At 39.9% G+C, this 15532-nt stretch overlaps 1 long non-coding RNA gene across 1 annotated transcript in view; it reads right to left on the bottom strand.

The window, feature by feature from the left end:
* Positions 1 to 3202: 3202 nt before the first annotated feature.
* Positions 3203 to 15532, bottom strand: part of LOC138106549 (uncharacterized) — a 31489-nt gene continuing 19159 nt past the window's right edge. Inside the window, exons 2-3 of the long non-coding RNA XR_011149020.1 lie at positions 5372 to 5461; positions 3203 to 3629 (exon numbers count right to left, since the gene is read on the bottom strand). This is a non-coding gene — a long non-coding RNA (uncharacterized lncRNA). The remainder of the gene's footprint in view (positions 3630 to 5371; positions 5462 to 15532) is intronic.

Below are 15532 nucleotides of genomic sequence, written 5' to 3'. Positions count from 1 at the left end.
AAGAGAACAGATGCCAGAACTACAGCACACCCCAAGTGTTGATCACCAGCCACTGGCCACTGAGTAAATCCATTTTTGAGAGCAGGGTGGAACAAGTTCTAGGACATAACTTGAAAATAGAGATACTTGTGTTACAATTTATTGCAGTTGCTCAAGGTTGGTAGCCTAGGCAAAGCTGTCTTCAGATTATCTATGACTGCAATGAAAGCAACTGGCTGTGCAGGATGGATAGAGCAACCTGTTATACTGTATTGATAGGGATGGGTGGTTTCTTAATTATTAAAGGGAAAAAAAATATCCCTATTCCTTTTGCTTGTATTTTACTGCTTGTGTTTGGTCTGGTACCCACTCCTCCCCCTTGACACGTTATTGTAATTTGAATAGAATACCAGAAAATTGCTTTTAATTTATTTTTTAAACTCCTCTCTCTAAATGGTTGCCTCTTTGGTCTGCTGATAACAGAATGGGAGAACAGTTGTCTTCTTTCCTGTCTGCTATCATGGTCATCCTTTTTCTTTTGAAAGGAAACAATTTTTAATTCACAACCAGATGCAGAGATTCCAGAACTCTAAAGGATAATCAAGCTGAACAAAAATCAGGAGAACTTTTAAACTCAACCTGTTTATTCCAAATTCTGTATCTTTTCCTGAACACACTCCACTTCTTAAACATCCTATGGAGGTAGAATGGCCAGTGCAATTCCAGAACAACCTAGATCTCATCTGGATCTGATCCCATCACTGATTCCTTTAAGAGCATGGAAATGCATCTTTACTGCTGACTGCCTCATACAGTGGGATTCCTAGCATTTTATACATTGTCCTGGCACTCTGAGTTCTCTGTATAGATGTCTAGGTTCCTTCTGGGATGACAGATATGACTTACAGCCCATTAAATGGTTTAATAAGTTTCTAATAAGGTGGAGTTTTGCCACCCAGCGTTTATTCCTTCACCTCACAGTTGGAGCAGCAAAGGCTGTGGTGGAAGGGAAGAGCTGAACTCTGCCATCTTTCCAGAGAGAGGCAGGAAAGCTAAAGCTCAGGAAACAGAATTATCTTGACACAGTATTTCTTGAAGCTGCAGTGAGCAGGGTGGCTGAAGGCACCTACTCACCATGGAAGAGAAATAGTGACCCGGGAAGCAACTGTTATTTATAACCTAACAGCAAAAGGAAGGCTTCAGAAACACTCCCTTGTAGTCTCTCCAAGATTTCTTATGGATAAACGACTTTTCAAAATTCCTCAACTGGCTGCTCAAAAGCAGAACTCGCGCTGAAAAGAAATATGGTCTCTTGCCAATCCTGTGCTAATTAAGCCTGTTTATGTTCTGCTTGAATGGATGACAGCATGTCTTCCTGGGAATCCAGCAAACCTGGGAAGCAACTGAAAGTACCTGAATTTTGTTTTGGCCTCACTCTTGCTTGGGGTAAAAGCCTGGTAACACTGATATAAACTTCACCTGAAGGGTGAACACTCCTGTACCCCTGTTGAAATTTGGCAGAAGTAGGGTGCTTTTTTCAAGGTGGGAATGCACCACTGCTGTTTCAGTAAGGTTCCTTGACAACCCAAATCAGGCCTTGGAGATTCAAAAATATTTGACAGAATGTTTCTGGTCCTTTGGGGAATCTTCTGCTATAGCCATCAAAATGCAGTGAGGCACCCTGGGAAAATCACTGGGAAAGCTCTTGACAGCCTTCCTTCCTGTGATTCCTAGTCCAAATCCGTTCCCTCAGGAGGCTGGGACTCTGTGAATAGACATCTGACTTACAGCTTCAAAGCACATCTCTTTATCCATCTTCTTATTTCTTCTTAAGAACAGTACAAAGTGGAAAGAAAGAAAGCCTATTTTTGTGCTACTGCCATATCAACGCAAATCTTTCAGTTGGTTTTTCAGAGTTCCAAAAGCTGATCCACTACTTGAGTAGCTCTGCAAAGATCAGTGTGAAGATGGAGACTTTGAAAGGAGGCTTCCAGATTTTTTTTTTGCCAAGGCTTCCAAAATATAAGACACGTTTCTCTGTTTGAACGTCTCAGCCAGATCACATGAATAACCATTTCATTAACCCTTAATCGCTGGTAGGAAACCAGTTTAGCTTTTTCCTGTTTTTCAAATGAGGGTTCAAATTAAGCAGGAAAGGTCTTTGGGTTGAAAGATCATTCCTCCTCCCTTCCCCACAGAGCCCAAATGCTGCAAAACACGTGAGTTTTCAGACAAATGGCCAGGCTTTTATGCAGGAGGGGTTAATGTGGAACACATGCATGCCAAATTATGTTACATAATCTGGCAAAATCCTGGGTTTCTGTTACAGCCTGGCCTATACTTCAACATCAGTATTAACTTTGGCTTAGCAGGTTTTGATCTCACATCTTTTTCAATAAGACAGTCTGCAATGACATAATAGAGGATGAAACAGAATCTTAAACTGGAAAGTCAAAAAGATTTCCCTATGCTGCCATATCAAGCCCTCAGAAGTCCAGCTACTGGCTCATGAGACAATTTTACTCAAGTGCCCCCAGCCAAAGCCTTCCCAATGCCTATGACACGTGGCCTAACTCCCAAACTAAGTTTCTCCTGTAAGTGATTTTCAACAAGGAAAGCATAAGGAGGATAGGCGTAGGAGACATTAGTGTTCTCAAAGTCCACCACCTGCAGAGGCTCCTGCAGTTCACGCAGAAGGTAAGAACTTGGCATCACAAAGCTGCTGAGAGTAGAGCTCTGAGCAGCCTCAGGAGTGGCCAAGCCTGCAGTGGCACTCACCACTGGGTTAGTCCAGCTCCAGGCACTGGGTAGGCGCCTCCTTGCCATGGGCAGTAGTGCACAGCTGATGACCCAGCAGAGTGCTTGAGCTGGGGCAGCTTTCACACGTCCCCCTCCTCTCTGCAACCTTTATGTTCCAGGGGAAACCTTGTCCAGTGGCTTTTCAGTCTTGCCAAGTTTTTCCCAAGCCTCCTCTGCAAACTGACTGAGATCTAATGGAAAATGAGCAAGTTGCAGTGCATTTGGGCGTGTTGTCCCTGCACAGTCACACCACCCTTATCACTATGGTATCTCAGCTGCAGTCCTAATTCTTTTAAAATTTTTGCTCATAAACCCAGATCTTAGGATGCACATATTAAAAAGCAAACAAACAAAAACAAACAAACAAACCCCCCGAGCTCCCTAGAAGGGAACAAAATAAATCCCAAGTCAGAATAGCCTGTGATTTCACAGTTTAATGATCCCATTTTAAGGTGACACAAAATCTGCTTCAAATAACATACCCCAAACAATTCCCCAGAGTTTAACATACAGGTTCAAATTAACAGCTAGTTAATACTTGTCTCAGGTTAGCAAAGACAGAAATGAATTAGTGGATACATGATAAATAAGCTTTCAAAAACATTTAAAAAGCAGAGGTAAGCATGCTCCAAGTGCCAAGACACACGCCAAGTATGGAGTGGTCCCACAGATTTTACTGGTGTAATAGTCCATAGAGTCAATACAATTGTTTTAAACTAGTGAGAGTACTTATTGCAATTCATGTTTTTTGTGAAAAAGTATCCCAGGATGAAGATGATTGTTAGCATTCATCTTGTGCCCACCCAACAATAATTTCAGCCTCTGTTACTGCAAAACCAGAAGCCTGGGAGCTGAAACAGAATGAAGACGAGAGATGAAATGTGCATTAAAGGCCCTTCAAGTCCATTTTATTTCTGTGACTCGCAGATGTATGATTACTGCTTGGTTTCTCTGCCCAGGAGGCAGACACTTTATGTATGACTACTTTGTGTATGGAAAATTCAGAATGGTATCTTATACCCCTGGATTTAAATTCAGTAAAAATATTCCTGTAATATACACTAGCCGGTAACAAACACAAAGCCAGATTCTTTCCATGGGCTCTGAGAAATGAAAAGTCTAATACACATTACATTATTTATTAGGATGGCATTATATCATTTTTTGTTCCTCCCATGTAAATATTATAACAGAGAGTTTTACAGAGCTGCCTTATAACACCTTTTTTTTTTTTTTTTTTTTTTTTTTTTTTGCAAAGAAAAAGCAATTCCTGTCTTGGGAATTGAAAAAACAAACAAAAAATTTTATAGACAAAACCCAGACACTGCAGCATGAAGCCATATCCTGGATAAATGGAGCTTCCATCAGCAAAAGAGGAAATTCCTACTGCATTAAAAAAACCCCAAAACAACTAAGCAATATTAGCCACAGATGAATGTTGCACCCATTTTGCCAAGCAGCTGAAGGTCAGAAGTCCAGCCCAGCAGCAGCACTTAACTCTAATGGATACTATTTGTCTCACGCAAGGGTGGTGTCATTCCACTGAAGAACAAAACCCATGCTGGGAAAGTCAGCCCATGCAGTGGAGTCTGCCTAAACCACTTCCATTTAAATGCACATTGTACTCAGGCATGAGTCTGCTCAGCTGGCTGCCCTTAACTGCAGTATCCATGATGCACAGAGCTGGCATCCAGGATTGCCCCTAGAAGGCAGCTCAAGCAGTGGGATCATCTCTGAGGCAGCTAAAATCGTTCCTCAACTCAATAGGAATAAAGTTTCCTTTCAGGTTTATCTTCTTAGAGTGGCTCCTGAGCTACTGATACTCCATGTAAACATGTAAAATCAAACACTGACCCTTTTCTCTCCAGCAGCCTGAAATACACATATTATACTCCAAACTTTAAACATTTCTCTTCCTCTCCCTTTTTGAACATCAGGAAGCCACAGGGGTCAGTTAGCTGTGTCTGAAGTGAAGCGTGCTCCTAAGTGTTTGTAACCATATGTTCATGCCTCCCACTACCACTCTTAAAAAGACTTTCTATTCTGGCATGCAAAAAGGAAAAAATAAAGATTATTTTCATTATGTTTAAAGAGATTGCATTGTGGGAACTTATGATCCAAGGAACTAGACACAGAGGTGTTTTAGTTGTAAGCACACTGAACAGCTATATCAGGGCAAGTAAAAACTTCTGTCTGGCTTCCAGCAGTGCATTGGGATGAGGCCCTAAAAAACGGCCTTTACAACCAAGTTTTCTTGTAAGAGAGACTTTTTTATCTCGATATCTTTTTAAATCTATTTAATTTTCCTCTCAGTAAATCCTTAGCCATACTCTAGGATTACATTCCTACCCACAGAAAATATATCCAAACAGCTGTGTCCTAAATTTTCCTTATATTCTTGTGATTTCACCTCCTGAGCATGCCCACCACTATCATCACTTAGGAAAACCCAAATGTGTTTTAGACAAATATTTACCAATACTTTGTTCACAGTTTTTCAATAAGAAGTTTTCCAACTAATTGTATTCTTCATTCACAGCCTTGTCCACAGCTACAAAGCAAACCACAACTGAAACAAGTAGCAGCTTCTTACCTGGGTCCTCCAACATAGGAAGGATGTGAATGTGCTGGAGTGAGCCCCGAGGAGGATCACAAAGATAATCCACAGGCTGGAGCACTGCTTCTGTGAAGACAAGGATGAGTGAGTGGGGGTCATTCAGCCTGGAGAAGAAAAGGGTCCACAGAGACTTTATAAAGAGACCCTACAAGAACACTGGAGAGGGACTTCTTAAAAGGGCACGTAGTGAGAGGGGTGATGCCTTTAAATGGAAAGAAGGAAGGTTTAGATTACATATTAGGAAGAAATTCTTTACTATGAGGGTGGTGAGTCACAGGAACAGGTTGCCCAGAGAAGCTGTGGATGCCCCATCCCTGGGAGTGTTCAAGGCCAGGTTGGACGGAGCTCTGAGCAACCTGGTCTAGTTAAAGGTGTCCCTGCCCAGGGCAAGGGGTTGGAACAAGAGGGTCTTTAAGGTCCCTTCCAACCAAGCCTTTCTATGATTCTATGATATTTCATTGTAAGGGAGGAAGAAATAGAGGTCTCTTCTCTTCTCTTGTATATGCAAGCAAGCATTAACTTAGAGATCCAGTAGTAAACACAGGAACATGAGCCACCTGAGCACATCTTTGAGAAGGAATCATGGTCTTAGATGTTAAAATATCAGTTCTGAAGGAAATAAGATGAAGTTCTGGTAGCATTGTGTCCTAGCAACAGAATTTTGCACAGTGAATGAAATGCAGTGGATGGGAGCATTTGCAAAGGAGGTCCAACAGTTTCATTATTGCAAGATATAAAATTATTTCAAAATAGCTCAGATTCAACTGTTCACTAATAAGTTGAAGTAGTTATATATTCACATGACTTTCAGAATTGCAGTATCCAGCCATTCTTAATTACCTAGAGTTCACTGCTTTTCTAATTTATGTTAGCATAGATAGTCTTTCTGCAAATCTTTGGTTATAACTTGCACATTTATTTTTGACTGGAGTGAAACTGTGAAATGTCTAAGTATTCAAAAATCCATACATTTCTAAAGCTCCTTGAGTTTGCTGTATTATTGTAACTCCTGGATGTCAAAGAGCATGTATATTATTTTAATTTACAGCTCAGCTTTTTCTTCAGAAAAAAAATAAAGTTCCATTTCTTACTGTATTTTGAAAGCCAGACAAAAAAAAAAAAAGTTAAGCTAGAATCCTCTGAACCAGAGAACCAAGAAGCCACAGGAATAAGAAGTTTGTTGCACCACTGCACACGATTCATCGTTGAAAACTGTAGGACTATGAAGAAAGAAAAGTTCATTTTATAAAAAGAATAATGTATGGAAAATCCAACAAAGTATATCAAAGTAATGTGAATGAATAAAAAATTGAAGGTGAGGAAAGAGGTGTGACTCATCTGTATACTATGAGACAAAGCTTAAAGCATGCAATCTTCTTGGGTCAGCAGCAAAGAAAGATGCTGACGCCTCAGGCACCCCAGGCCAGAAGCTGCCTGACCTTCTCACCAGTTACTCTCTGCAAGCAGCGTGCAGCCAAGGGAATCCCACCCAGCATGAGGGACTAACCAGCACTGACGTCAGAGCACTTTGTGCCACAGGCCCACACACGCCTCTCCAGGAAAATACCTCAGATACACATTGCTGCCTATATTCACTTTATAAATAGAATACTCCATGTGGATAAAACCTTTCTCAAGGTCAATAGGAGATATAGATACACAGATACAGATATCATGCACAGACCCCGGAATGTATGCATAGCTATATGTGTATGTGTTGAAAAAGAATTTTCATGTTTATCTTTTTCTTTCAGGTGGACTGTTTGGGGGTTTTGGTACAATTTTAGGTATCAGAGCAACAAAACTACTTTTATCACAGGGTCTTCATCTCACAACAGCAGAAAAGGCAAGTGTGCAGATTTTTTTGGAGTTGTTCCACAGATGTAAAATGTTCTCAGTTCCTAAAAAAGTAGCTAGTAATATCTTAGAGTTGTTGAAAATTAATTAACTATTTCATTTAGTTAATTAACTGAATGAATCAATGACTACGTAGAGTATGTCATAAGAAAAATTCTGAAAAAAACTCTGAGACTAAACCATTTTTGCTTAGTCATGTGGATTTAATGGTGCAGACCTATAAAAATCTTACATCTAATTTTACTTGCAGTGCCACAGAAGCAGTGGGGAACTTGTGAATATGACTGATAAGTGGCTAGATAGTAGGCTAATAGATATGCATACTTCATCAAAGGTCTAACAAGGGCTACACGATGTAAGTCTGCTGCTGTAAGAGGAAAATAATCAGAGACAGCATTTAAAGTTGTGTTGTTTCTAAAGGATGCCTAATGCTGCCAGCTGCAGGAGCCTGAGTTCATGCTCAGTGGATAAGTTAATTAACCAATTTAATATATCATGATGGATGCATTAGGGAAGATAATCGTTGAGAGGAGGCGGAGGAGAAAATGTCTGAGGACCTGTCACATTGGTTATAAAGAGCTGCAGTGCTAGATTTGGGATGCCTGGGCTCTGCCTGGTGAGGCCCCCGGTGGGCTGCTTGGTGCTGGGCACGTAGCTTGGCATCTCTGACCTAACACATTACCTGGGTTAGAAATGCCCTGCTGGGCCCTGAGCCTGAGCAAGGCAGTGGGCTGATCCCAGAAATGAGGAAAACAGACTGGAAATAGGCAGCAGTGGTGAGTGGTTGTCATTGCAGGAAGGAGATGCCTCAGCCAGGTGAGACCCATGGAAACCTGCAGATTCCATGAAGTAGCAAGAAGTATCCCGTGAAACACAGTGCACAGACACTGCCAGGCATAGTAAACAACCTGTGTGTGTAACAACCATGCAGAAAATCCTCCAAAAACTCCTACCTCCAGTACATCTTCCATAATTTTAGCTGTTGGAGAAAGATGCCATCAGCAGCCAAAATATTGTACAAGGGGAAAAAAATGTTCAAAAACTAGATATAAGGTGGCAGAACAGCAGCCATAAACTCTCTTCCAGAAATCCATGGTTTCTCAGCCCCAACAACCATCATCTGATCCAGTTCAAACCAGAAGAAAACTGAGATGCTGACCTGGCTGTAGAAAGAAATTTCCTGACCTAGAAAGAAGTTAGAAGAGGTGACTGACTTGCATTCACTTGGAAACAACAGACTGAAAGCCAACCGAAAGAAGACAATAAGTAATGCTGTGAATATTACTTTCAATACAGAAAATAATAAAGAAGTAGACAATAAAACATTAACACATCTAATTTCTGAAGAAAGGAGAGTAAGAGGCTGCCAAGGGAGGGTGGCAAAGGTTAGAATGTTTTGAGGAGTAAGAAATTAGCCCATCTATAAACATGACCTATTGCTAAAACCAGGTATTGCAGATGTGATTTTTTTTGAACCACAGTCAATGTTAAGCAGCATGTGTAAAGAAACTGCAGACATAAATATTCACACAGCCATGGTGCCTGAATTTCTTTCTTATCAGGGGGTAACCCTGCCTTGAACTGCACACATTTAGCAGAGGCATATAACAACTGAACAGCACTGCAGATCAATCATGGATACAGACATATCTTTCTTCCATGGTTCCACAGTTTCAGAAAAAAAATAGTTTCCTGCAGTTGCTTAATGATAAGGCTTCCTAAACTGTTAAATCTCTGAGACAGAGTAAGCTGTAGGCTTACACACGCTCCAGAAAAATAATTAACAGGTTTTTAAAGACTACTTCATTTTCACTTTCCCAGCGTTTGCAGTAGATTTTCTGAAGATTTCTAGATTTTTGGTCAAAAAGGATAAAATCCTTTGCCAGCTGGAAGAGATATTTAGTCTTAAAATATTTAATAATATTAAGATTACATTGGAAAAGCAGATATTCTTTCCAAAAAGCAGACAGCAATCTCTAATTTCATTCATACAAGAGCTCCAAATAGATTGTAAAAGGAAACTGAATACCTTCTAGAAGAAGCCAGGCATGTTTTCTCCTGCAATAGATTAAATCTGTTTTTATTAAAATCAGTGGAATGTGCAATTTATTTCTCACTTTTGAGTAAGTTTTAACATCCTGGCAATGGAGTAGAGCAACAGACCGAAGAGTCATGAAAACAAATGACTACTAGTGATGGTGGGAGAATTAAAGCAGTATCAAAATCTTGACATGCAAGAGATATTTAATACTCAAAAATTATTTCTTCAATGCTACAGCTGAAACCATGTAAGCAGTATTTACACAGAAACAGAGAATAAATACTGCAAGATCATGGTCATAGTCCATGTTGTCCATAGTCCATCATCCTATGTTAAATCTTCACCACTAAGCAGTTGAACCCCTTCATGGTTTCAGTTTTTAATGATACTGATATTCCCCTGCAACAGACAAGACAAAGAAGAAAGGATGTGGTAGCTTTTCCATGCCATTTTTACCCATCTAAAATTCTCATTTAAAACCAGGAGATGTGTAAGGAAAGCTAGGTCACTGTGTCATGTCTACCATCTCACAAGGAAAAACCTCTCCAAAATGCAAGCATGAAATGAAGCAAGCCACTTCCAAACTGTTGGTCTGTCCATATCTGCAATTTGATTTGTGCAGAGCAAGTCTGTCAGAGACCAGCAGGGATACAACAGCTAAGAAAATTAATGACCAGGTACAAAACTTAGGCTGTGTGCAAACCCAGTAGTACTACTTGCAGAGAGCTGAGATCTCTCCCTGCACTGTTCAGCCCTCCCACGAATGAACACAAAGACTCTGCTCCAAGCACAGCAGAAGTCTGGTCCTTCCTCACAAAGGTTCCCTCAGCTTTTGTTCTCCTTATTAAAAAACTGGAACAAAATTGTGGAATACTTATTTAGTTCTTCTACTGCATATTACAAAAACAAGGAGCTTCTCTCCATGAGCCTACTCAGTGGCACCTTTCTACCCCTCCATAGAGCTTCTGAAACAGAAGCCAGTTATTATAACCCACCTGTCTCATCAAAAACAAAATAACATCACAAGACTATTTTTTTAAAATGTGAATATACATGAACACGAAAGCGCTCCAACCACTGGGATGCAGTTGCTACTCTTAATACCCTTATTTAACAGTACATAAAAAGGATGGATGGAAATTAGTCAATAAGATCAAAACTATCTTAAAATAGAAGCAGAAGGAATTGAAGCAGAAGGAATGCTTTCACCTGCTGTCAAATAGCACCTGTATGAACCTATTGTACAACCACATCACCAGGTAGTGGTTATATCCCCTTCCATACACTCCACCTTAGCTGAAACAGTACACCTGAATTTTTATGCATCTATATGGCTAAAATATCAAACTCAAAATCAATATAAACCTAGCAATTATATTATCCTGAGGCTTATGAATCAAGAACTAAAAAAGTAAATGTAATCTTAGAGGATTTAAGATAAACATTCCTTCTGGAAAGAAAGCTGATTTTACTTCTTTGCATGAATGTTATTAAAATCATTGACAAGAGATTACAATCAAAAAAAACCCTCAATAAAAATAAGTAAACATTGCCATAGTTCAATTATTTCTAACTTTAATTTAAATTAAGAATCAAACAAAGTTACTTCCAAATTTAAAATCAAATCAAGGGTCTCAACCTCAGCAAAGAATCAAGAGTCAATTATAGAAAGTATGAAATCAACAACATTTCTTCAAGAAATTATGTTTGCAAATTCTAGAGAGTAACAATTTACTGAATCTCCAGCTGAAGCCAGAGTAACTTAAAGTGCATTCACACAGCAGTAAGGCAGAGTTATCCAATCTGCAATCTCAGGCTCCTTGAGCTTCCTTCTGGGAAAGCTGCTTTTTGGTAAATGCAGGTTTACACTGTGTTTCTAAGGCTCCTAGAAGTTCCAATATAGAGCCCAAAAGTTGAGGTATCTGAGGCCATGTTTTCAGAATTCTTTCAATTTGCAAAACTTTTCTTTTTTGTTCTTTTACCAATACGTGCTTTACGGGAGCTCAAAAGCTCTCCAGCGTACTGATGGCCTAAAGTTAAAGCTGGGATATCTCTCTTCCTAATAAAATACAAGCACTAAAAATTATGTTAATTTTCTTAAGCTAAAAATTATGCTTAAGATTATCAGGGATTCATAAATCATCAGTTCAGAGCTTCCTGGCCTCTCATGTAAGCACTGGGGCAGCATTAGGCACCAAGGCACCCACAGTGGTGGCACAGAGCTGGAAGGCCCCAAGACTGGCCACAAGCTGTGGTTTCCTGTTAGTATTTCTTCTTTTCAAGATTGCCCACATGAGGATTTTAGGAAGAGTTGTTTGGGATTTTTGCCACAAACTTCCCTTTCTTCTTGAATTTTGTTTGTTGAGCCTCCCAATGCTTCCCATTAAGGTCTTTAGGCAAACAAGTCAGCACACAGGCATGCACCATGATTAAGTTCTGTTCATCAGCTCAATTAGGGAAAGAAATTTATCTGAGAATTTTTAAAATGCATGTAATGTCAAAATTACAAAGCCTGAAAGCTTAGAGCTTTTAAAATTTTCTAAATTACCTTTGGATGTAATTCAGGATTGGCATAATTACATGAATAAGTATTTTAAAGTTACATTCTCCCACTAATACATGGATAGCACTTTTTTTTAAAGACATCTTTATCAATAACCAATGAAAAAGTGTCTAGCCCACGAAAAAACAGTAAAAGTAAACATGAAAACCTGTGACAGCTTAGCAGGAACATTGCCAATTCAGAACACAAGTTTTCATTTCAAATAGAACTGTAGGTCAAAAAAAAAGCGACACTCTGATGTTTCATTTTGGCAGTTCTGTTCAAAATATTGCAAACTAAACCTCAGTAAGAATATGAACTCTTTTCTTTAGATTCTTTCCATTTCTCGAAGGAGTATCACGGGAACATTGCATTTGCTGTTGAGTGACACAGGAAAGCACTGCCTGTTGGCAGATGGTTGTCTCAGAACAAAAACAAGTCAGTGATTTTAGGCAAACTGCAGTAATGAATTTATGGACATGAGGATAACAGCAACAATATACCATCATGAAAGTGAGTTACATGCTCAGGTTTATTGTTCCTCATCTTGTCAGAGTAATTTAAAAGTAAATCAATAATGATAAGTGATCCCCAGCTGGCAATTAACAATGCATCGTATATGTCTTTTAGGCACTGTAATAAAGATGATTCAGGGAACGGATTTTGAGAGCAAGGGAGGAGTAGCTCAGTTATCGTTTACAGATTGATACCCACTTGGGAAGGGATTTTTTAAGTAATACGACTACACTGAAAACATGGAAAACTGCAGGTAAGGGAAATGTACACTACCTAGAAGGCTGAGAAATCTTTGTGGAAGGAATTGTCACAGAACCTCTTCCTTTCAAATGAAGAAAGTGCTGTCTCTTGTTAAAGGCTCAAGGAGATCATATTTGTAAATGCAGAGCAGAAGGAAATGTATGCAGGCTTAGGACCTCCCAGGCAAGGTCAGGCTGTTTTAGGGCCTGATCCTGCTTGTCCTCCCAAGCCCCCACTGTTGCCAGGGAAGTCAGACGGGGGAGCGAGTCACAGAGGGACAACCTCTGGTCTTGGGGCTGACAAGAAGCAAGGAGCTCTGAGACACAGCAATGTGGGACAAGCTGGAGGCACTGACCCAGCAGCACTCAGGCACAGCAAAGCAAAAGAGCTGGCCTGTGACTTAGCACCATCACCCATAACTAATAGTTGTAAGGCACATTGGGGCTTGGCCAGGCCTTTAAGCTTGACCACGATGAGCAGTTTAAATACAGCCAATTTTCTTCAGGGCTTTGGATTCCCTCCAGAGCTCAGTTAGTTATTTCCTGACATTTGGTATTCAAGCCATTTATTTCATATGACAAATAACAGTTTACCTATTTTTTAAGTTAAAATCCTGTAATTGATCTAAGCCTTCTTTTAAGTAACAGCTCACCAATAAGAAGATTTTTGATCTAGTTTCAGCTCCAGCCCAGCTTCACCCCATCTTTCTCTTCCGCCTGATCAGGATTCATCCCACTCTCACAGACCCTCCACAAGTAACTGCAGTCACCAAAGCATGGGCCTCGGGAAGAGATCCTCTCCGTCCTCCTAGTTCTCACTGCTCCCTATTGCAGGAGGGGAAAGAAAGAAAAAAAACACACAACAACAACCCCCACAACTAAGATTAACTGTGCCAAAAAAAGAGGGCAAAAATAAACCCTGCATTTCTGGCCTTTGGCTATGGCTTCAGTTGCTCCAGGGTCCATGACCAAACTAATGTTGGGCAGGGGCAGAACTTTAGCATGAAGAAGTCCATAAAATTACACTGCAAATTATTTAGGGGAAGCTGTCAGGTGTGAATGCAGGGTGGGTCTTCGTACAGATTGAACAAATGTTACAGAATCCTTCAGAAACTGGTACAGGAAGAAAAAAGAACGAGGTTTATACTCAAATGCAGCAAGACATCCTTGTTTCATCCATAAAATGAGTAAATCTGAATCTGAGTTAGAGATGAAATAATATTACATGTTTATATTTACCACAATTGAATAAAGTCTTTAATATTACCCATTCCAAGGCTGCAATGGACACTGCTGAGGGCCTTTGAGAAAATCATATTATGCCATGGAGAACAGCACAATGATCATATTCTCAAGTTAATAGAATACAACCACTGCCTATGCATAATACCATAAATTAACTTTTATGTTTATGTATCCAATAGGCTTATTCTTAACAGCCTGACATTTCCAATCCAGCTGATGTAAACTGGTATGTCATTCTCTCCTGCATGTGGTCAGCTAACAGAGTGCTTTTCCTGCATCATTCTAACATTATAGTATTTTAGATTTACAGAAAGGGAGGGACAGAGGGTAGAAGAAAAGGGCAGTGACTCCACTCAAAATGAATCTCAGCTAACATATTCCCAGCACTACTAAACTGAATTAAATTGGTTTGCCTAAAACAAGCAGACATCGGTGACATTTTAGGCCAGGGAATTAGATTTCAAAGTAGCCATGAGAGCATTTATTAAATTCATGAAATGTTAATCTCCTAATAGTAATATATAACCTAATTTCATTTGTATGAATTAGCCATGAATCACAATGGTAATAGAACCACTAAATCAGACAGAGGCTATGATCTGTAGTGCTGGCTAATTTCTTCATTATTTTTCTTGCTCTGAAAAAGTAGCTTAAACATGCAAATGAGACAACAGTCAACTACTTGAAAATCTTCCCCATGCACTGTTGGTAAAGGATAAAAAGACTCAAAAAAGTCTTGTTTTAGGTTCCATAGCCATACAATAGTAACCTACGCTGGTAATTTTAGACTCAAACTTCAAGGAAGCAGTAGAAACCAGAGGTGGGAGTTGGACTTAGATGATCCTTGTGAGTCCCTTCCAACTCAGGAGATTCTATAGTTCTATAGAATCTATAGGTCTATGATTCTATGACTAAACCTCAGACACTGAAAGACTTCCTTTGAAACAGAAATTTCACCAATCTGAAAGGAAAGTAATCTTAAGTACTTCAAGACTGTTACGAATGTTTACTCAAGTACCTCATTAAGCAAACTCACGTCACAGCTTTATCTTTGTGATGCCTTCATAGAAAAGGTAACAAGATGTTGTACAAAGGAAACACGTAATGCACAAGTCTAATAGAAGTCAGTGTTGCTAAATGTACCTTAAACAAGACATAGTACAGTAAGAGGATAAGACCTTGACTGTTCTGCCAAAATTAATGGGCACAGTGTAGCTAACGCCCTGTGGATCCCATTGTAAATACGCCTATTACGTTGGTTTACAGCAGCCTGCAAGAACAAGACTTAGTCACCAAGGCTTCAAACTAACTGAAACCAGAACAGAAACTCTGTTGCTTAACATAATGGGCTGACAAAGTCAGAAATAACAGGCACACCAAATCGTCCCTCCTCAGGACAGGAAGAAAAACTCTGTCCCTAGTTCACACATAACCCACGTGGAGAGGTTGAACCTGGGAGCATCCCTTGAGCTGAGGGGACCACACTGCTCCTGTGGCAGGGGAAGACTGAACAATGGTGGCCCCAACAGGCTCATTGTCAAACGGTGTTTTGAGCATGGCCAGAACGAAGAGTGCGAGGGAGTGAAAGTATCATTTTCCAAGCCAGATACAAGCCCTCCGTGCAGACTAGTTATCAAATTACATATAAAGTTATACATGTTGCTTTTCTGGGTTAAATAAAGAAGGACAGTTCATTC

The sequence above is a fragment of the Aphelocoma coerulescens genome, chromosome 2 (genome assembly GCF_041296385.1).
Source record: "Aphelocoma coerulescens isolate FSJ_1873_10779 chromosome 2, UR_Acoe_1.0, whole genome shotgun sequence".
NCBI classification, from domain to species: Eukaryota; Metazoa; Chordata; class Aves; order Passeriformes; family Corvidae; genus Aphelocoma; species Aphelocoma coerulescens.
Note: the sequence above shows the minus strand (reverse complement) of the source record. Positions and strands in the feature narration are given on the sequence as shown.